This window comes from Corapipo altera, unplaced genomic scaffold (assembly GCF_003945725.1).
Source record: "Corapipo altera isolate COAL_440 unplaced genomic scaffold, ASM394572v1 164, whole genome shotgun sequence".
NCBI classification, from domain to species: domain Eukaryota; kingdom Metazoa; phylum Chordata; class Aves; order Passeriformes; family Pipridae; genus Corapipo; species Corapipo altera.
Genome location: NW_020884969.1, coordinates 737,377 through 758,741, shown reverse-complemented (window position 1 = coordinate 758,741; position 21,365 = coordinate 737,377). Strand labels below are relative to the sequence as shown.

General features: G+C 44.4%; 1 protein-coding gene across 1 annotated transcript in view; it reads right to left on the bottom strand.

The window, feature by feature from the left end:
* PINX1 (PIN2 (TERF1) interacting telomerase inhibitor 1) overlaps positions 1 to 21,365 on the bottom strand; it is a 62,050-nt gene that overhangs the window by 2,105 nt on the left and 38,580 nt on the right. The gene's annotated exons all lie outside the window — the stretch shown is intronic.

Genomic DNA, 21,365 nt, shown 5'->3' with positions numbered 1-21,365 from the left:
TCACAGGATCATTAAGGTTGGAAATGACCTCCAAGATCATCAGGTTCAACCTGTGACTGATTCCCACCTTGTCCCCCAGCCCAGAGCACTGAGTGCCACATCCAGTCATTCCTTGGACATCTCCAGGGATGGAGACTCCACCACCTCCCTGGCACCCCCTTCCAATGCTTGACAACCCTTTCCAAGAAGAAATTCCTCCTGATGTCCAACCTGAACCTCCCTTGGCACAGCTTGAGGCTGTTTCCTCTTGTCCTGTCCCTTGTTCTCTGGGAGCAGAGCCTGATCTCCCCCCCACCGGCTCCTCTCTCCTGTCAGGGAGTTGTGGAGAGCAAAAAGGTCCCTCCTGAGCCTCCTTTTCTCCAGGCTGAGCCCCCCCAGCTCCCTCAGGTCATTAATTTATTTTAAAACCTTGTTCACACTGCAGGTAACCAAACACCTCCCTCTGGATAGGAAAAGCTGAGCAGGTCAGGATGGAGTAGAATCCTCACCAACATCTGGCCTACAACCTGTTCTTGAAAGAGAGGTAAACCACAGCTATTACAGCCAAATATGGTGAGTATGACTGAGATAATTCCCTGTTTTTCCATTCATAAATGCACTCAGAGATAAGAGCATCCACTCTGTCCATGCAGCCTGAATGTGAACTGAAGGGACTATAAAACACCACCAAATCAGGGCAGTAATATTTCACAGCCACTTTTACTGCCATAAACTGATACCCAGGGAAGGCCAGCAGAGAACTGGGAGATATAAACCCACTTATCTCCACACTTTACAGTTATTGCACGATGGTGGAGATAAGTGATCTGGTTCTCTTCTGAGCATTGTTAAACTTGCTGCCTGAAGTGGGGTTTATCAGGGTTTGTGAGGAAGGTTTTCCAGGTCTGACTCCTTCTGCATCTATAACCTTTGCTCACATGAGCAGGAATGCAAAAATTGGTGTCATTAGTGATGCATTATGAGTGGATTTCCTCATACATCTGCTTTCAGGAGAGCTGTTCCAGTGGAACGAAAGTAAGGCTGCACTTGAGATTCCAGGAATGTTTGTGTGGGCACTTATCAAAATCAGGTACTTTTCTTGCAGGAATATGTTGTAGTGTTCCTGCAGGTTTATGGAGTAACTGAAACTATTTGACTTCTGGCAGAGAAGCCTGCAAAGAGGTTGCTGAACATGGGGAAAAACAGGATGTGTCCACACACATCCACATACAGGTGACATTTGAAAGGGGAGCTGCAGCAGAAGTTTGACAAGGCAAAATTTCCAGGATAAATGGATTGAGCTATGTTTACAGTAAAACTGTTTTTAATAAGACCTACCTCCTAACCCAGCAAGCACAGAATTCCAGTGTATAACTGAATCCCTTTGGCTGGAAAAGACCTCCAAGATCCTCAAGTCCAACCTGTGACTGATCCCCACCTTGTCACCCAGCCCAGAGAACTGAGTGCCACGTCCAGTCATTCCTTGGACACCTCCAGGGATGGGGACTCCACCACCTCCCTGGGCAGCCCTTTCCAAAGCCTGACAACCCTTTCCAAGAAGAAATTGTTCCTGATGTCCAACCTGAACCTCCCCTGGCACAGCTTGGGGCTGTGTGCTCTTGTCCTGTCCCTTGTTCTCTGGGAGCAGAGCCCGACCCTCCCCTGGCTCCCCAATCCTGTCAGGATGCTGCAGAGCCAGCATCAGAAGGCCCCCCCTGAGCCTCCTTTTGTCCAGGCTGAGCCCTCCCCAGCTCCCTCAGCTTCTCCTGGTGCTCCAGCCCCTTCCCCAGCTCTGTTCCCTTCCCTGGACATGCTCCAGCCCCTCCATGTCTCTCTCGTCCGAGGGGCCCAGAGCTGCCTCCAGCACTGGAGGTGCCCCAGCAGTGCCAGCACGGGGACAGGCAGTCCCTGATCCTGTGGCCACACCAGGGCTGGTCCAAGCCAGGTGCCATTGGCCTCCTTGGCCAGCTGGGCACACCCTGTCTTGTCTTCAGCTGCTGTCAACCAGGACCCCCAGGTCCTTTTCCAGCTCTCCAGCCACTCTGTCCCAGCCCGGAGCTGCAGGGGGTTGTTGTGACCAAGTGCAGGACCCGGCACTTGGCCCTGTTGACCCTCCCACCGCTGGTCTCAGCCCATGGTTCCAGCAGATCCAAACCTGCTGCCCTGCAGCAGCACAGTGAAACAGGGCATTTTCCCTCTACCAACAGCAGGATTTTGACACCCTGGATTGCAAAAGGACAAACAGTCTCCCAGGTTTTCAGCCAGAACAGTTTCCCTCCCCACCCCAAGATCTAAAACCCACTTGGGACCAGAACACCAGTTACCTCCTGGCCAACCAGGAAAGGATTTTCTCATTCCCTTGGTGACTTCAAGTCCTGACAACTTAATTACTGTAATTGAAGGCAAATATTACTTGAACTCTACACGTTTCTTTTTATAAAATACATTAGGCATAAAAACAAATGTTCCTTTGGTTAAGCAGAGGAGTTCAGAAGGTTTGCATGAGCCCAGAAAATAAGAACCTTGCTCAGAAACTCCTTTATTGATAAGAATTTTAATAACCATGGGCCACTGAGCACAGAACTAACAGGGCATGGAGACAAGCAAAAAGGTGCCAACCCTAGAAAACCTCTGGGTTTAGGAAAAGCTTATGTAAAACCATAAATCACCTGGAAGGGCTGTTAAATGCCAAAGTGTTCCTGCTTCCGTGATGTACCTGTCCTAGTAGCCATGGGAACACTGCTGAACTCCAAACATGGGTTTTCTCTAATGTATCTCAGTTTATGCAATTCCTCCCCTCCTTGACCCAACACACACACACACACAAAAATTCAAACAAAAATAAGAAATGCATCCTTAAATGTGTATTGTGCTGCTGCAACTTCTGAAAAGCAATTTTTCACAAGATTAAAGACACTCCTACTCCTAAAAAATGATGATCATGTAAAAGGGAAAGAGCAATTGTGGTGTAAGTGGTGGAAAACCTGAAAATTGGGCTTTGGAGTTCCATGAGTTCCAAAATTGCCAGTGAAATCATTCTGGGAGGATGAATTAAAAGGAACTGGGAATCCCGGTCTCCAGAGAATTGGTAGGATGGTCCCGAGCAAGAGAAAACAACTGCTTGAAACATGATGTTAAATGTGGAATGATTAAGAGGAAACAATAGGAAAATTCAAGGAGAGGTTGAGAAGGGCACAGGAAAAGATGAAGGTCAATCACAGCCCGAAGTCCCCTGTAAATATCATCTGTTTATGCAATTAAATGTATGGAAAATAATCTGAAGGACATAAAGCACTTTATGTACTGCCGTGTTTTCTTCACTTGCTGATTAAATCATTAAGTTAGGACACTAAACTTATAGAGGGAAATCCTGGTTCCCTTGAATCCTGCAGGATCAGGATTGCATCTCCAAGGCATCACACTCTGAAACTACCTTCCAGCCACAGTTATTTAGTGAAAGAAAAAACAGAGGATTATGGCTAATTATCAAAGCAATTCATATCACGTCATGAAATCTGGCAAGAGCAGAAGCCTGAAGTGGAAAGGATTCAGACACCTCATGAAACTCAAACTGGTCTAGTGGAAGGTTCCCTGCTGAAGGCAGGGGGTTGAAATGAGATGATCTTTAAGGTCCCTTCCAACCCAAAGCATTCTGTGATTCAATGATAATTAATATTCAAAAAGTAAAACTGCACCTGCACGTTACTCTGTGAGGAAAAGTGAGATATAACCAACCAGCAAAGCAAAGGGTGTCGGTACACGAGCAACAGAAGCAGCTTGGATTAATTCAGAGACTCTTCAGAGTGCAAGTATGTCTTTTTTAGCACTTAAAAGCTTAGAACAGGGGAATAAAAAATCTCTTATACAGTCTCAGATCTGCCACATATGAACTACTGTTATTTAAGCTTTTGCTTCCTCATTTGGAAAGGAGGGGGTACTAATTCACACCAGTTTTGTGAGCTCCAATTCACAAAAACGACACAAAAGGCAAAGGCAGAATAAATCTAAACTCTAATTTCAGTAGATTCTCACTTAAGTGGTTTGGATGAAGAACATGGAGCCTGAGTTACATGGAAAACACATCATCATTCATAGCTTTAAAATGCAACCACCCCTTCCTGGCTGAACCATGGCCATCATCTACTTTCTGGTTGAGAAAGTGTAACAATAAGGTTAAGATAATCCAGTTGTGTTCCTGCTGCTTCAGATCCTCATCCAGAGGTCTTTTGGGATAACCCCCATGCAGTGCAAAAAACCAAACAGAACTGAGGGCATCCCTGTATCCTTCTAACCCAGAATGGCTGCAGATTATTCCTGGAGAGCCACTCTGGAGCTTTGCAGACATCAGTGAGGACAGAGCCTTGCTTGAAGGAGCTGACAACTTCAAGTTAAGTATAAACATAAACATTTGGATTGGGATCAAACAGGCAAGAGAGTGAACAAAGACTTGTAGCACGATGAGTTTAAGCAGGATTAAAATAAATACATGCATAAATAAGGCCACATACCATCAGTTCTGAACTCAATGCTGGCTCCAGAGCAGGTACTCAGGAGGTTCTGATGTTTTTAATTTACCTGCAGACAGCATTTTATGAAGAACTAATGATAACAGGCTTCCAGTATAGAAAGGGCTGATGTAAAAGGAAAATGGGACAATCTTCCTGGTGCTCATGAGGAAAAGGACAAGCAGCAGCAGATGTAAATCACCCACGTGAAACTTCAGTAGGAGAAATCAGCACATATGTGAAGACTCAACAACCACTGGGAGTCTCAGCCTTTGAAAACAACTCAGAAACAACTCTCAGGAAAGCATTAGGTGGAGTTAATCCTTGCTTGGAATGGAAAATGGAGGATCCCCAGAAGCATCTCCCAGCCCTGTAATGCTTTAAAAACTTAAACAGGGATCCAATTTGACCTCCAGCTAATAACAGAATTGTTGAGGTTGGAAAAGTCCTCTAGCTGAAACATTCCCCTGAACTGCCAAGGCCACCACTAACCCACGCCCTCAAGTGTCACATCTTTTAAACCTCTCTTAAGATGGGGACTCCACCACTTCCATGGGCAGACTGTTATAATAAATGAGGGTTTAATGAAAGAGATGAGAAACAGGAATACTCAGCCTGGGAAAGAAAAAGGTAAAAATTCAGTCCACCTGCAATTTCTGCTTTTTATTGACTGGTATTTTAACCACCAGGGCACCTCACAGAGCCATAGCAAGGTGTCCTTTCACTACTATTTATCTTGAGTGCCAATAAAGCAATGAATCCACAAATGGATTGAAAATGGAATGAAATGGAATGAAAATCCTGAGTGTCTAATGCCTGTATGACACAAAACACTTTTTAAAAAGGACAAGTTCCAATTACTACAGAGATGCACTTTCCTGACTCCATTACAGTAAGTTCTGTGTGAGAATACACTGAAAAATCAGCTGCTGTCTTGCAGTTGATAGCAACTGCTACACTCCACAGGAACTATCAGCTCTGTCTCCAACTCAGCAAGGACAAGGAGAGAGGTTAGGAAGTAATTAATGCGAAAGGGACAAGGAAAAACGTCTCTAAAAAATCCAAGTGTTCTTCCATGGAATTAAGAAGATCCATTTTTGCTACACCTGCAGTTCCAAAAGATAGAAAAAATAGGTTTTTCCTCTTGCAATTAAAAAGCAAAGGAATTTTATTATAGCAAATCTTTGCACAGAATAATTTTGGGGTTATTGATAGAATCCTTGACCTCTGGAGGTCTCTAGGCTGGAGCAGGACTATTGTCAGCACTAGACCAGGTCAGTTTTTGTAGTGGAATCATGGAAACCTCCAAAGACAGAGGTCCCACCATCCTTCAGGACACTCAAATTCTGATCATGGAACTGCAGAATGGTTTGGATTGGAAGGGACCCTAAAGTTTATCTCATTCCAACCCCCTGCCACGGGCAGGGACATCTTCCACTATCCCAGGTTGTTCCAACCTGGTCTTGGATGTGGCACCATATCCTACTGAGGAGGTTTTATTGCCACCTAACAGCACCCATTTCATTCCACTGTATAAATCTATAGGTTTGGTTTCTAAGTTGGTTTCTAAGTACATTTACATTGTACTTGCTGATTCCATTTTTAATTTCAGTTTTAAATTCTGTGGTGATGAGTTTCTTTTAGAACTACATTCAAATTCTCCCCAGGTTGTCTTGTAATTCTATTTTACATTTTTGCCAAAAGCTCATCCTGTACCTCAGAAAGTGGCCAATTTTAGCATTTTCCTTCATTCTTATAATTCACCCAATAGAAAGCCAGCATCTCTCTTGCTGAATGCAATCTCTCGATATCCAAAATGCCATTTGTTTGTCATCTAAACAACACATTTTTAGTGTTTTAGGATGTGTTGGATCCCAGCCTGTTCCCATCAATGAAACAGGAGCTGTAACACTCAGCCAGGTTTTGCCTTCAGCCTGCAAACAACAGGGGAACAGGAAACAACAGGGTTGCAAAAGTGCAAGGGATTAAATTTTGGCCAGAGCCTTGATTACAACGACAGCCATGGGGATTCATTCCAGCTGTCATTAGCAGATCCTGGGCAGTCCACAGCACCTGTACTTCCAGTGGCAGCTTGGGAACCCCGTGTTGCACAGACTTCCTTCTACTGTTCTTCCACTTTTCAGGAAAAAAAAAAAAGCATTTATTGAAGTTTTAGCACAACAAAGTCCAGGAGCTGAGGAGAAGGGGGAACACACACCGTGAGGCAGCGCCCAAGAGGTGCAGAAGGCTGAAGGCACATCGAGAAAGAGTTAAAAGTTCAGCACAGGGCAGAGAAAATCCTTTTCATATCTTGAGAGCCCCTCAGATATCCTTGTGTGCCATCTCATGTCCCTGCACCACACTGCTGAGCCCAGCAAAACCTCGGTTCCTCCACATTTCCTCACAAATTACATCTGTGCCTTCCACCGAGCATAAACAAACCTAAAGGAAGAGATTTCCCCAAGGATCTCTCTATTGGCACAGCACAGAGATCCAAACACAGTGACTTCATCTTCCCAGAAGCACCTAAATCAGTTCTAACCGTCCTGTTCTCACCTTGAATAACAGAGGAAGTAAGTCCAGTAAAGCGAGCACGGGACTGGGAAGGTCACGTTTCCCAAGTTCTCTTCCCGGCTGGGGGGAAAGCCTGGAGAAGTTATTCCCTCCAGCTCTGGCACAGGTTATCAAAGCACAGAACATGCCTGATCAACTGGATGAAACTTGCAGCAGAGCTCAAGAGTTTCACTAAGTGTTTGGGAAGTGCTTTGAGATCCTTCAGAGAGGGATCCCAGATGGATCCCAAGGGCACTGGGCAAGGACGGAATAACCCCGTTGTTCCTCTCATATGGCTCTGCCCCGGGGCTGGGACACCCAACAGAGAACACACACAGCACCACTCCTCTGTTCTGTGATCTACCTGTATAGAATCAAATCATCAAGAGACTCTCAAATTTAGTATTTCAAAGGGTTGGGCAGGAGTCTAATCATGGAATCCCAGAATGGTTTGGGTTGGAAGGGATCTTCAGGATCGTCTTGTTTCAACCTCCTGCCATGGGCAGGGACACCTTCCACTATCCCAGGCTGATCCAAGCCCCATCCAACCTGGCCTTGGACACTTTCAGGGATTCAGGAGCAGCCACAGCTTCTCTGAGCAACCTGTGCCAGGCCCTCACCACCCTCACAGTCAACAGTTCCTTCCCAATATCCCATCTAACCCTGCCCACTGGCAGTGGGAAGCCATTCCCCCTTGTGCTGTCCCTCCATCCCTTGTCCAAAGTCCTTCTTAAACTCTCCTGGAGCCCCTTTAGGCACTGGAAGGGGCTTTAAGGTCTCCCCGAATCCTTCTCTTCTCCAGGTGAACCCCCCAGCTGTCCCATCCTGGCTCCAGAGCAGAGGGGCTCCAGCCCTGGGAGCATCTCCATGGCCTCCTCTGGACTGGCTGCAGCAGCTCCACATCCTTGTGCTGCTGTTCCCCAGGGCTGGAGGCAGTTCTGCAGGGGGGGGTCTCAGCTGAGGGGGCAGAGGGGCAGAATCCCCCCCTCCCCTGCTGCCCATGCTGTGGGATGAGCCCAGGATGTAAATCAGTGCAAAGGGGTCTTTTTATCCAGTAGGCAGCTGCTAATCAGGATTTGGAAGACAAAACCCTCCTTGATTCTTGAGTTCAGGATTTTTAACTGCTCTACAGATAAACTGAATGAACCACAAGAGAACTTGGGCAGCCAAATTGTGAATACAAGTAAAGGGCTCTGAAGATTTCAGATGCCAAGATAAGCCAAGAGAAAGGATGCAATAAAAACCACTGGAAGTAACCAGAGGAGAGAAAGGAGTTCTGGTAGCAATTCCAAGAGCAAGCACAGGAGAATCCTAGCCTGGCTTCTGGCAGAGGAAAACTTAAGTGCTTTGAAATCTGAAAATAACACCTGCCCATGCAAAACTCCTCTTCCAGTTCTTTTCTAATAATAAATGTAGAAAAGCAGATTTGTGTATAAATAAAGTACTTCTAGGAGCATTCAAGCAGATAATTTAAACCAAACCTTCCCCTTCCCTTAGAAAATGGTTCTCAAAAGGAAAATACACACTTGAAACTCTTTTGTTTCTCTGCTCTGAGAGGGTGAAATGCTGCAGAGCTGATCCAAGTATCAAAACCAACTCAGAGTTCTGGGCAAGGGGACAGACATTTCCTGTTTTTCAGCCCCAGCAGTGGCTGAGGAGTTGCTGAGAAATACCTTGTGTCACTTTTTATCCCTTTTTAGTGTGCCTTGGTTCCTTTCCTCTGAGCAGGTGTGAAGGGGCATTCACAGCACAGGAAAATGAATCAGAACATCACAATTTGGAGCAGCACAGACCACAAATACCAGCAGGCCCCTCCTGTGCAGACTAAAGGACAGATGCAGAAACACAAGACAAACAGCAAGAGGGAGAATTAGATTTGAAATACAACAGCATGGATGTGTGTACACATTTTTTACTTCTCTCCCATCTATAAGGGTCTGAAGAAAGCAGTTTGTGTGAGGAAAGAGTTTTATTTTTCAAGGAATATCGCTCCTGCAGTGCACCTACAGTTCATATGGATCTCATCCTTGTTTTCAAGGATTCACACAGTACAGCCCCTATGTGACTATAACCCAGCCAGGTACAAGCTCCCTGCAGCCTTTTTTTCATAAATCCTTCCATTTCTTCTTCATTTCTGCCTTTAGTTTTGTTGCTTCCTTAAAGAACTACTCTGACAGGTCAGCTCCTCAGATCAACTCCAATTAGGACTCATCCTCTCCCCCAAAACCAGCCCAGCTCTTCTCCTCCAAGCTTCCGAATGCTGCTCCTGTGTTTCACTAACCACGTTCCCCGTGTCCCACCTTACCCTCTTCCCATCTGAGATGTGTAACATCCTGCCCTTGTTCTGTCCATCATTCCATTGGAAGCTCTCTGGGGAAGCAATTAGCCCACTTGTGAGCACTCTATAACATAATTAACAAATAATAACCACTGAGAAATGTAGGCCAAAAAAGCAAAGCTATCACAGCACCATTTCTGCAGAGACTTGTATTGTTCTGTGCTCACTTGCAGCTTCCAAGTTCCTGGAGGCAAATTTTAAACTCCCAAGCAGCAGAAAAGCAAAAGGTGAACACTGTGCTTTAAAGACATAAAATGTTCTGACTTTATTTGGATTTACAGGCTTTGCTGCTTTTCCACACTCATTAACACCACCAGTTCCAAGTATTTACACAGAACACTACAATGAATTTCAGAACTGGAGGTGAAAGGCTCATAATTTGGGTCTAAATTAACTTTGGCAAGGAGAGTATCAAAGGAAGGAAAGACAGGATGACTGCAACCATGAGCAAGATGCAACACAAACGTTGTAATGACATCATTTAGTGTGAAAAAACTACTCAAGGAAGCAAAGACAGAACCTCCCTGTTGGATATTCATCCACACACTCCACAACAGCCAGTAAGGAATGGCAACAGTTGTCAGGGAAAGCCTAAAAACTCCCTCTTATTTCAGCAGGAAACAAAATATTTCCAATTCCTGAGGCTTCCTACTGCAAAACAGCTCTTCCAGCCTCTTGCACACTTGCTAGAAAAGTGTAACAAGTCCTGGGTATCCCTTTAATGCTGCCTGTCCCCTTGATATCGAAAAACAAGTCTGGTTGTTAAGGTGCCAAAGCAATTAGATAAAGGTTTCTAATACAGCTGAAATAGAATTCCCACTTCATGAGGAGCTGGGGAGCTAAGGAAGAATAAAGGAGGATGAAAAAAGAGGAGAAAAGGATAGATTGGTGTGGTTACTGGATGGAGAAAGGTGGCACTTGGAATGTACAGAGGAAGAATAATGTGATTACATCTCCACATTTCTCATCCTTGAATATGTCAGCAACAGTGACCGTACTCTGAAATACTGATTTTAGATCCAGCCATCACTGATCCTCTCCTGAAACTCGACATTAAGGTGGTCCCTGCTGAGAACAGGATAATGAACAGAACATTTGGGCCACAGAGCAGGTGGAAAATATGTCATGGAGCAGTTGGCACTAATTTTTGGGCAATCCCTGGAGACTACAAGTGCCAGCACAACTTTGTAGCCTGAGCAAGATGGGGCACGTTTGCTGTGACTTGTGACAAGGACTTTTGATGGTCAGTTTGTGAAATCTGCAATTTCTGGCAGAACTTTGGCTCTGTCAACCTGTGGAACAACTCACCTGGTTTAACCCAAGCAAGGAGGTCATTCGAGGAGAGAACAGCTTAGATCAGCATGTGCAGTGCCTACAATTCCAAGCCTGTTTTGATTGCAAAGAATGTCTTAATTATCCAAGAGGAGAAGACAGGTCTTGTCCTTCAAAACTGATGGCAGAGGGGTTGTAACTAGACAATCTTTAAGGTCCCTTCCAACCTAAACTATTCTGTGATTTGATGATCCATTAACACTGAGACAGTTTGTAGCCTCACAGCCCGTTTCTTAGCTCAGCTTTTCTGCTCGTGGGCAATCCAGCCCTGATCTCCCAAGCATTAGAGGTGGAAACATTTGGTTTATTTGTCTTTCACATCCATATCTGTCCCGAATGCTCTGGAGTTTACATCAGTTTCCTCTCCTGGGAGTAAAGAGCCTGATTTTCCACCTTCAAACCCATCCTTGGACTGTATTTCCTTTGGGTTTTTTTTCAAGCCCAACCTTTGTGTTTCTGCTCTGCTTTTAACAGAATCATGTAATGGTATGGGTTAGAATGGACTTTAAAGCTCAGCTCATTCCAACCCCCTGCCATGGGAAGGGACACCTCTCACTATCCCAGGTTGCTCCAAGCTCTGTCCAACCTGGCCTTGAACACTTCCAAGGATGAGGCAGGGATGCTTCCCTTCTTTCTTCCCTTCCTTTCCTTTCTTTTTTTATTTAATTTTGGTGATGATTGCTTCTATAATTTTGACCTGGGTGAGTTTTAAAGACACACATCTTTCATTACACCAAGTATTATCTTTGTGCTACTGCATAAAGATTTAGCAGCAACTCAAAAAAAAATGGCAATGAGAAAATCCCCGTGCCTGTAATTCCAAATAGATTTCCTAGGATTTTATTATTAACACTTTCCTTAATGCCTTAAGGGGAGAGAAGTGCTCTGTGGTTGCCCAGTGAACCACACAAAGCACACAGCCTGTGCCCCAAGGGACTTGCAGGTTAAAGCCCTGAGTGGGTACAAAACAACCCAAATAATTGCCAGGAAGGCAATCCCACAGGCAGCCTGGGTGTTCCAAGCCAGAACGTCTCCTGGCACAGGAGCTTTGAAAAAGGAGTGGGAATGGGATGCTTATCCCAGGTTAACAGCAAACTGCTCCAGGAACAGGCAGCAAAATAAAGATTCAAGAGGAAGTGTCAGATTAAAGGAAAGACCAATTTGCTCCCAATGTCTCACTTGCTCCTGTTGCTCTGTGGTTTATAGGGAAGCAAAGGCAGAGACACACAGATTGATTAAGGTTGGAAAAGCCCTCTAGGATCATCAAATCCAACCATTCCCCCAGCACTGCCAAGGCCACCATTAACTCATGTCCCCAAGGGCCACATCCACACAGTTTTTAAATCCCTCCAGGGATGGGGACTCCACCCCTGCCCTGGGCAGTTGTGCCAGGGCTGGACAACCCTTTTGGTGAAGAAATTGTTCCCAATATCCAACCTAAACGTTCCCTGCAACTTGAGGCCATTTCCTCTGGTCCTGTCACTTTTTAGATGGGAGAAAAGTCTGACCCCCACCTGGCTCCAGCCTCCTGTCAGGGAGCCTCACACAGCTGCCATGTCCAGTCCCTCAGCCATGTCATGGGAAGCTGTTCTGTGGAGAGGGATGTGGTGTTGGTTGGGATCTCAAATCCTTAGTGGAAGGCTTGGAGTAGTTCACTGAGATGTCCTAAGTCTACTGAAGCAGAGAGGAAACACAGCAAAGGAATTCTTGCTTAGAGATGAGTATTAAAGGGGTGTAGAGAAAAGAGGAGAAAAGAACCACAGAATGGTTAAAGGACCTTAAAAAACACCCAGTTCCAACCCTCTACCATGGGTAGGGACACCTTCCTCTAGATCAGGTTGCTCAGAGCCCCATCCAAGCTGGTCTTGGACACCTCCAGGGATGGGGAGTGTCCCCTCATTCAACAGGCCCAGCTTTTAGCAAGGGGACAGAAGCTTTAGGAGATGATGTTTAGCCCCAATTACACTCCACAATCCACCTTAAAATCTGCGTTCCACCTTTGCTTTACCTCCTTTCAGTTAATCTCCCTCTACCCTGCTCTTTCAGGAGGTGAGCCCTCTGCTAATCCCCCCTGCTGCCTCCAGAGCTGGGTGGTCCCTCCACCTGGAGCTGAGCTCCACCACCAAGTCAAATCCCTGCAGTGACTCAGCAGTGCCAGCTCAGGTTTAGTTCTTCCCTTCATTACCCCACACTTAATGCCCTAAGAAAAGCAGGAGGGTGGAGCCAGGGAAGTTCTTAAAAACGTCATTCCAAGGACACATGAAGGTCATGGATCTCCAAGGTGCGAGCTGTGATTTTCATTCAAAAAAGGACGGTTGTAGTAACTCCAAGCAAAGGAACTCGACTTCCTGTGGCTTTGCATCTCGTGGCTGGATGACCCTGTACCTGTTTGGTGCAAGTTCTGACAGAAGCTGTTCCTGTGGTCACAGAGTTTTTAACGACATTGCTCTGTGTGGACTCTCTGATGTCTAATTATACAGTTGGGCCCAGCTGGGAAAACAATTTGTCTTTCCTTTTCATGACACCATTTATTTTCACAAAGAGTAGGAACTTCATAACTGTAAGGCTTCTGTCTGCCTGTGTAATGTGGTGGAAACCAGTGAGAGGGGATGGAATAGATAAAATGAAATCATGGAATCGTTAAGGTTGGAAAAGACCTTTAAGATCATCAAGTTCAGCACCACCACATTCACCACTAAACCACATGCTCAAGTGCCACAACCACTTGTCTTCTGAAAACTTCCAGGGGTGGTGAGTGCTCAAAAATAAAAAATAATCATTTATGCTTTAATTGACCTGGAAACCAGGCTAAAACGAAACAAAGCTTTAAGTAGCTGAAGTAATAATAAAATTAATTCAGTGTTGACAAATGCAAAGAAATTCACTTGAAGAATAGAACCTAACATTAAATAGAACAAAAATTAGGAAGTCAGGACATACTTCAGCAGTTCATTCTGTTACTGGATGCCAGTGATGATTCTGCATGTCTAAAATATCAAATACATTAGTAGTTGGACAACTTACAAAGCAGCATAACACACAGATAGAGGTTAAGAAGAAATTCAGGTAATAATAATTAGTCCAAAGTCAAGTGTGCCAGAACTACTCACTGTTAATCCATATTGCCCTTAATGTGCTTTCTCAGATACATCTCATCCCCTCCATGAGAACGTGATTTGTGCTAAAAGTAGGTGTTGATTTAAGGTGGAAACGAGGCTCAATGAGAAAGAGGCAAACAATGACAGTAAAAATGATCACTAAAGACCACTTGGAGTAATATTTTGTGCTGAAGCAGAGGAGAAGCAGCCACAGAACCCATTCCAGAGAGTAAATCACCTCTGGAAAAGCAGCAATAACAAAAAAGTGGAAGCAGTGAGGGGAAGGTGCAGATGGCAACCATTAACATGACTATTTTTGCAGCAATCAACACCTCTTGAAGAAGAAAGAATCCATGCTAAGTCATAGGTGGGAAGAAGCCAACACATCAGTGAAGAGGAGGAATTCTCCAATTATTATTCTGCAAAAGGCACTGACATCCATGTTACAACCTGTTATCAACCGCAGCATGTCGAAGGGATTAAAAGCTAATGGCAAACCACAATTCCTCCTGAAATCCTGTGCCAGGCCAGGGTCTTCCACTTTCTCAGCCTAAATATCCACAGTTGCAACATCAGAGCAATGTTGTTTTGTTCCCAAGGAAGGAGGTGATTCACTTTCTTCCACCTTAAAATGTTGATTAAAGCTCGAACCGCCCCCAAAATTTAAAGCAGAGGGAAAAAGAATACAAAGTGAGGTGTAAAAGGAGATGGGAGTCGAGGGGAAAATCAAAGCAGGGAATTCACCAGGAGGTAGAGATTTTATCAAAGTGATTGGTTCATTAGGCAGAAGATTTGACTGTGCATTAACACGGTACAATTGTGTTTTTTGTTAGCGAGCTCTTCAGGGCAGACACCTTTGTCTTTCTTCTTGTGAAACACCAATTAGTACCTTGGGCAGACTACAAACAAATCAACATTAAAACAAAGCAGAGAAATAGAACCATTTGTATCTCCTGTTCTGCCTGGAGTCACTAGGACAGACTCAACTCTCTGGAGAGAGACCACATTCTTTATTCTCTAATAGTCTGTAAGAGTTACAAAGCACAAACTTGGATTTCTCTCCCCGCTTTGGTTCAGAGGGGGTTCAGCACAGGATGCTGCTCTGGGAATTCTTCTTACACATTCCATATATATGTACAGAAGGTGGTTTTAAATTAATAACAGTATAATTGTTGCAAAGCCCACCCAATGTTGCACAAGCCATGCTTTCCCAGCATGGAAGTACCTGTTACACATCCTCTGAAGGGCCATTTTTGGGAATTAAAAGACTGCTGGAATGGTACTGGAAGACTACACAGGGTGGAAGGAGCCAGACTTGGTTCAGTCTTGTCCATATGGCTGGACTGGGAAGGGTTCCTGGCACCATCTCCAGAAGTTCAAAGGGGGTTCATCTTGGAGAGAAGCAGCTCATTCACCTTGAAGCAGAGTTTGGGAAGGAATTTACTTCCAGTATCCAGGAGGGAAAAGGAGGACCATATTCTATTAGCAAAGGTGTACACAGTAAACCAAGAGAACTTAATCCAAAGCCACCATCAGCTTCCTTTTCATGGAATCACAGAATCATTAAGGTTGGAAAAGGCTTCTAAGATGAAGTCCGACCATCAACTCAGCATTGCCACCATGTTCAACACTAAACCATGTCCTCAAGTGCCACATCCACACATTTTTAAACACTTCCATGGATGGTGATTCCACCACTGCCCTGGGCAGCTTGTTCCAGGGTTGGACAACCCTTTCAGTGAAGGAATTGTTCCCAATATCCAACCTAAACCTCCCCTGGTGCAACTTGAGGCCATTTCCCCTCATCCTGTCCCTTGTTCCCTGGGAGCAGAGCCCGGCCTCCCCCGACTCCCCCCTCCTGTCAGGGAGTTGTGGAGAGTGAGAAGGTCTCCTCTGAGACTCCTTTTCCCCAGGTTGAGCCCCCCCAGCTCCTTCAGCTGCTCCTGGTGCTCCAGACTCTTCACCTTTCAACCCGCCCTACCCAACCAGCATCATCCCCCACTTCCCACGCACACTTTTTAAACAATATTAAATATCTTTTCTGGTTTGTATTCCTAAGATATGTTCAGAGGAAAGGTCAGACACAGCAGAAATCTGTTGGTTTGGGGTCACACTAATGGTTAAGATGTAAACCCACAGATCCAGAGTCTGAGCCTTCCATGACTCACACCAAGGGCTGATCAGGTTGTACTTGCTCTAAGTAGAAAAATAATAATTTAGCCTTGATTGAAAAAACCTGAAAATCTGCCAGTCACATCTCTGCCTGACATACCAGAAGGCACTAAAACCCTAACCAAGGCTACAGCAAGGAATGAATAATTTGGGGCTTATGATTCCTAGAGCAACACTGATGTCAAAGGTTGGGAGAGAACAAGGGTCTTCTGCTCCCTTTGGAAAAGAAATAATGATCTTAAACAGCAGTGACAGAGATCCATTTTTTAAGAGCTGGAAAAGCCTTTCCATGTTTAGTCAAGCCCACAACAGGCTGTGCAGAGTTTGTGGTGTTCATGTCAGAGAGAACTCAAGTGGTTTTTAAACACATCTGTCAAGACTCAGGTGAGCAGAGCAAAGGTGATGGATTTGATGAGCACTTCAGTTCCTTTATTATCTTACCTCCTATGAAAAGAAACCTGAAGAGCAGCTTGGAAACAGAAAAGGGTGAGATTTAGAGATGTCATGAAAGGGTTAAACATTCAAACAGGTAATATCTGAATTTTGAAAGAATTTGGCCACCAGAGCTCCTTCCCTGCAACAGTTCCAAGAAGCCGCTGCCAATGTTAACATCGGGAGGCAGATACTGACAGGACTTTTTTGCCCAGTCAGATGCTGGTATTGACACTCATTCAGACAAGCCAGTACAAACAGGAATAAAAGGCCACCTTTCTATGGCAACGCTCCTCAAGGAACTGAGGAATTCACCGAAATCTCTGGCAGGCGCTGGGGTTCACTTCCCAAATGTCCCGGGGCACGGAAAAGCTGACGTGCCTCACGTAACAACGGTTCCTACCACACTGAGATCTAGAGATGAGTGACAGCCCCTGCAGTATTCAGCAGGAATTCAGACAGTGGCCAAGGATGGGGGATAAATTCCAGTTGCAGGTCAGGCTCCTTCTGAGAGGATAGAAATTCTTGCAGAACCAAGAGCTACTTGAAGTTTTCTTCAGGCTCGAAAGCAAATGGCAAGTTTCTTACACACATGTCACTGGCCAGGTTGGACAGGGCTTGGAGCAACCTGGGATAGCAGAAGGTGCTGGGATGGCAGGGGGTTGGGATTAGATCATCTTTAAGGTTCCTTCCAACCCAAACCACCTATAATTCTAATTACCTTCCAAGTTTCTGCCTCTGCATTTTATACCCCAGTTCACACCATCTAACCAGACAACTCGGTGCTGGTGCTGAAGGTAGAACTGATTCAGAGGGAGGAAGCTGAGCTCATTTTCCTAAGTCCAGGGGAAGGGTGAGCTGTGCTCGAGGCACAGAATGTTCCCTCACAGCCTGGGATCTTCACATCCAGTGCTCAGACCAGATTCCAGTTTTCCTGCCTTGAAGACAAGGGGATGTGGGTGTAAGCCTGGCACTCCCAGCTCCAGCTGCTCTGCTTCTCAGAAAACTGCCATCAGCATCCCTACACTTGGGTTTTGAATCCAAAATTTAGGCCTTTAGTCTATCACTAGTTTTAAGACTGCAGAAAAACCTTGATCTCAACAAATTTAATCTGGTCTCAGCAGCACTTTAGGAGAAGGTTTGGCACCTTTTCCCAGCAGTTGTGCTTTGTTTTTAAAGCTAAGCTGACAATAACATGGATGGATCTTGGAGAGCTGAGAGCCATGGACAAACAATGTAAAGGTTTCAAGGTGATTTTTGGAATACCAGAAGGCCTGGATAGGTAGCTGAGAGCCTGCTATTGATGACAGATCAGCCAATTTGCATCTGATTCACAGAGACTGGAAGAGAACTGGGAAATTGAGATTACAATGAGATTAATCACTCCAGGGATCCCATTCATCCCACTCCTGATGGGTCCTAGAGCTGCTCTGTGCTGTCTGAGCTGCATTTAGGAAGTTATTTGGGGTTTGCTGGGACAGGAATATCAGATTAGAAGGAGGGAAGAGATAAAGATTTGCTGGTTTTCCACTCAAAGCTGTATCAAAGTTACGTGATCACGAGCCAAGATTAAGAACTGTACTAAACCTCAAATTCCAGACTGGAGCTGAAAACCTTTTGAGATTTAATGCTGCTAATTCGTACAGCTCTCACATGTACTAGGAGTGACTGTTAAAAAAAAATAAAACAAATCAATCATTGTGGAGGAACTGTTCTGCATCCTGAAACAAAGGGAAAGGATGAGATCATACCTATTTCTTCAGCCTTGCCGAGGTCTCAAAGTTAACATATGAAGCAGATGAGGAGACTTGCCTCAGCAAGGCCTGCCAATGTCAGAGCAATAAATAAATGTTCAAATAATAAGGCTGCACCTTCAGCTGATGTGGCAGCACTGCTGTCGAATCCAGGCAACCTGTGGAATCCCGGGATCTCTGGGTAATTGGAGATCCGGTGCCTCGTTTACCTGAAGGGAGACTCCGGAGCACAGCCACCATGGAAAGGATTGGGCTGCCAGGCAGGCAGTTAATTAGGTGGGAAACACTTCCAAAGTCTCTTTCCCACTGTGATCTTGTGTGTTGAACTTGGCATTCCCATGGAGTTCTTGGGCTGTGCTACCAACAGGGACACCAAGGCCCAGGGAGCAGTGAAGCAGTTTGTCCCAAACTGTACAGCATCAATGTTTGATCTGGGACTCCTGGTTTTGCTTCCTGAGCTTTGGCCACTGAGATATATTTCCAGAAAAGCTGCAAGCTGGGGCTTCTTGTGGCAGAAATCAGGAATAAACTCTAAATATTATCAAATGCAACAAATGAGCTGGTCAAACCAATTCATCGCTGTGTTTATATTTTTCCAAGAACTGGTTCCTAACTCAGAGTCACAGCCCAGACCTTGGCACAGCTCCTGAGGTCCAGGCATTCCTGGTGAAAGGTTCTCTTTGCTCCAATTCCCATTCCCTTTGCCTTAGACCCTTCATTTCTAGGTCACATGAAGACAATACATAAAAGAAAACCTCTGATGTTCGTCTGTAATGACACTCACTGTCCAAATAACCCCTTCTTTGAGGCCAGTTTTTGTCTGACCTTTGTTCTGAATCCGACAGCAAAACTCTGATTTTTATAAAACTCTCTTAAAAAAAAGAGTTAACTTTTTTTTTTTCTGTTTTTAAACTTAATTCACCTTCTGGGAAAAGTCTAAACAATTCGGAGTCATGATGAATTTATGTCCTTTTGGGAAAAAAACCTCCAGAAAACACTCCAATATCTACAGAGATGCCTATTGACCCAGCAGTTATCAGCAATGTGGTGAGGGTTTTTTTTTTTTGCTTTCTGGCACAAAAACAGCTTTCTAAACACCAGTGACCCACTTTCACCTAGCTGGCCTCTGAAGCTGAGAGAAGATTCATACCCTGTAGACGTTGGAGGCTCTGTTTGAAGTCACTGCTGTCAGGAGATGGTCAGTTTACGTCTCCTGTCCTAGGACAGGAAAAGGATGCACTCTCAGCTCCATGTGTTGCAGGGAGATAAGCACAAAGATTTCTGTCCTATGCCCTTATCAGCTTTTCCTGCTACTCTCCAGAACAGACACCACCAAGACTGGCAGTAAAAATTAAACTTAAGCAAAAGGAAAAAAAAAAAAAAAGTCAAAAAAAGAGACCCAAGTATTTCTCATAAGTGTAATTCAAAAGGTTGAACTTTTGGGGGAAAAAAAAAATCATGCTGGGATTTTTAATACTGAAAACAACCTAAAATCTTGTGTATCCTCAGTGTGAACTGATCTCCTTCTCTGACAGAGCCAGGGTGATTTTGGGTTCAAAATACTGAAATAGTCAGCTTGCAAATAAAACCAATTAGCTGGTAAAAGGACATTCCCTGTATACGGAAAATCATCAGAATCACAGCATGGATTGGGTTAGAAGGGACCTTAAAGATCACCTTGTTCCAACCCCCTGCCATGGACAGGGACACCTTCCACTAGACCAGTTGCTCATTCTAGATATTAATATTTTTATTTCATGGTTTCCTCTACTTTTCATTCTCTCTTTGCAGCTCCCTCCTTCTCTTTATGTTACTTCAGCCCTTCCACCTCACTGTCTTACTGTGCAGAGGACAGGCCAGACAGAGCAGAGCCTCCAAGGGTTTTGGTTTATCTCCCATCTTTCCCTCTCCTGCCCACACAGGATTTAATTGATGGGTTCTTCAGCCTCCACCCTCTATAAAACTGGTGTTACTTCTTGTTAAAACATTGTCATCCACAAGTGAGATGGACTCAACATCATTCCAGGAGGCATCTTCAAGTAAGACTTGAACACAGAGGTGATAAATAAACATTCCAGATAGAAACCAATGTATAAAAAACCAAAAACCACTTAGCATAACCCCACATATATTAGAAACCTCAGCAATTGCTCTTCTGCTCCTTCTCAGCCCTCAATATATTAAAATTACGACTCCTGACCATCTCCTACTGCCTTTCTGAAGCACCAAAACCTACAGAAAAGAATAATATAAATATAAAGAATTTATATATGGAAACAATTTTAGAAAGTACCCCCCATGTAATTGCAGCAGCTATTAAATACATCATAGAAGTCACAGGGTGCCAAAAAATGGGGGGAGAACTTTATGGATCCTTAAGGTATCACTGAAGGGCCACAGGAAAGTTCTTGAGTAGGTCAAGACTCCTGACTTTTAGACTCACTTCTGCTCCTATTTTCTTCCACGACAAGGTATTTTGGGTAAAATTTAAAAGAACAGTCCAATGTCATTTTTCAAAGCACACAAAATCCTGAAATATATTAACTTTCCAGATGATTGAAAGACCTACCTACGTATCTACACAGAAGAACATCTGGGGACCCAAAATGAACCTATAATCCATGCACTGTTTTTTTAGGTGAAGCAGAACTTCCCTGTTAGAAGTTCCTGCTCTTCCTCCTCCTTAAAAGAAGCTTCTAAAATTTTGCTTTTAAAATTAGTGTGTTCCTGATATGTTTTACCCTTAAACCTGACTAACCTCATTAAAGCAAAAAACCACTTCCCTGCATCCATGGAATACCAAAACTTTAGTTTGATATTCTTACTGTTATTGAGTATTCAAAAGGAAAACCATGATATATCAGCATTTCTCCAAGTCATTCTGCCACTTGTCTTTAAGTTCTACTACAATAAAGAAAAATTTACTCCCTCAAATCCCCTGCAATAATAATAAAACATGGAAATGATGATGAAATGCTGCTTGGGCAAGACAAGAATTATGGTGATGGCATCAAAAACGTCAAATATTCCTTCAAATTGGAATAAAACAAGTATTTTAAGACCAAGATCACATGAAAGAACAAGAGCATTAAGCCCAACATTCTGGATAAAACAGCCTGTGTGTGGATGTGTCCGGGTGTGTTTATCCCTAGATATCAGACAGGACAGGAAAGGAAGAGTTGAAACACTTGTCCAGAAAATG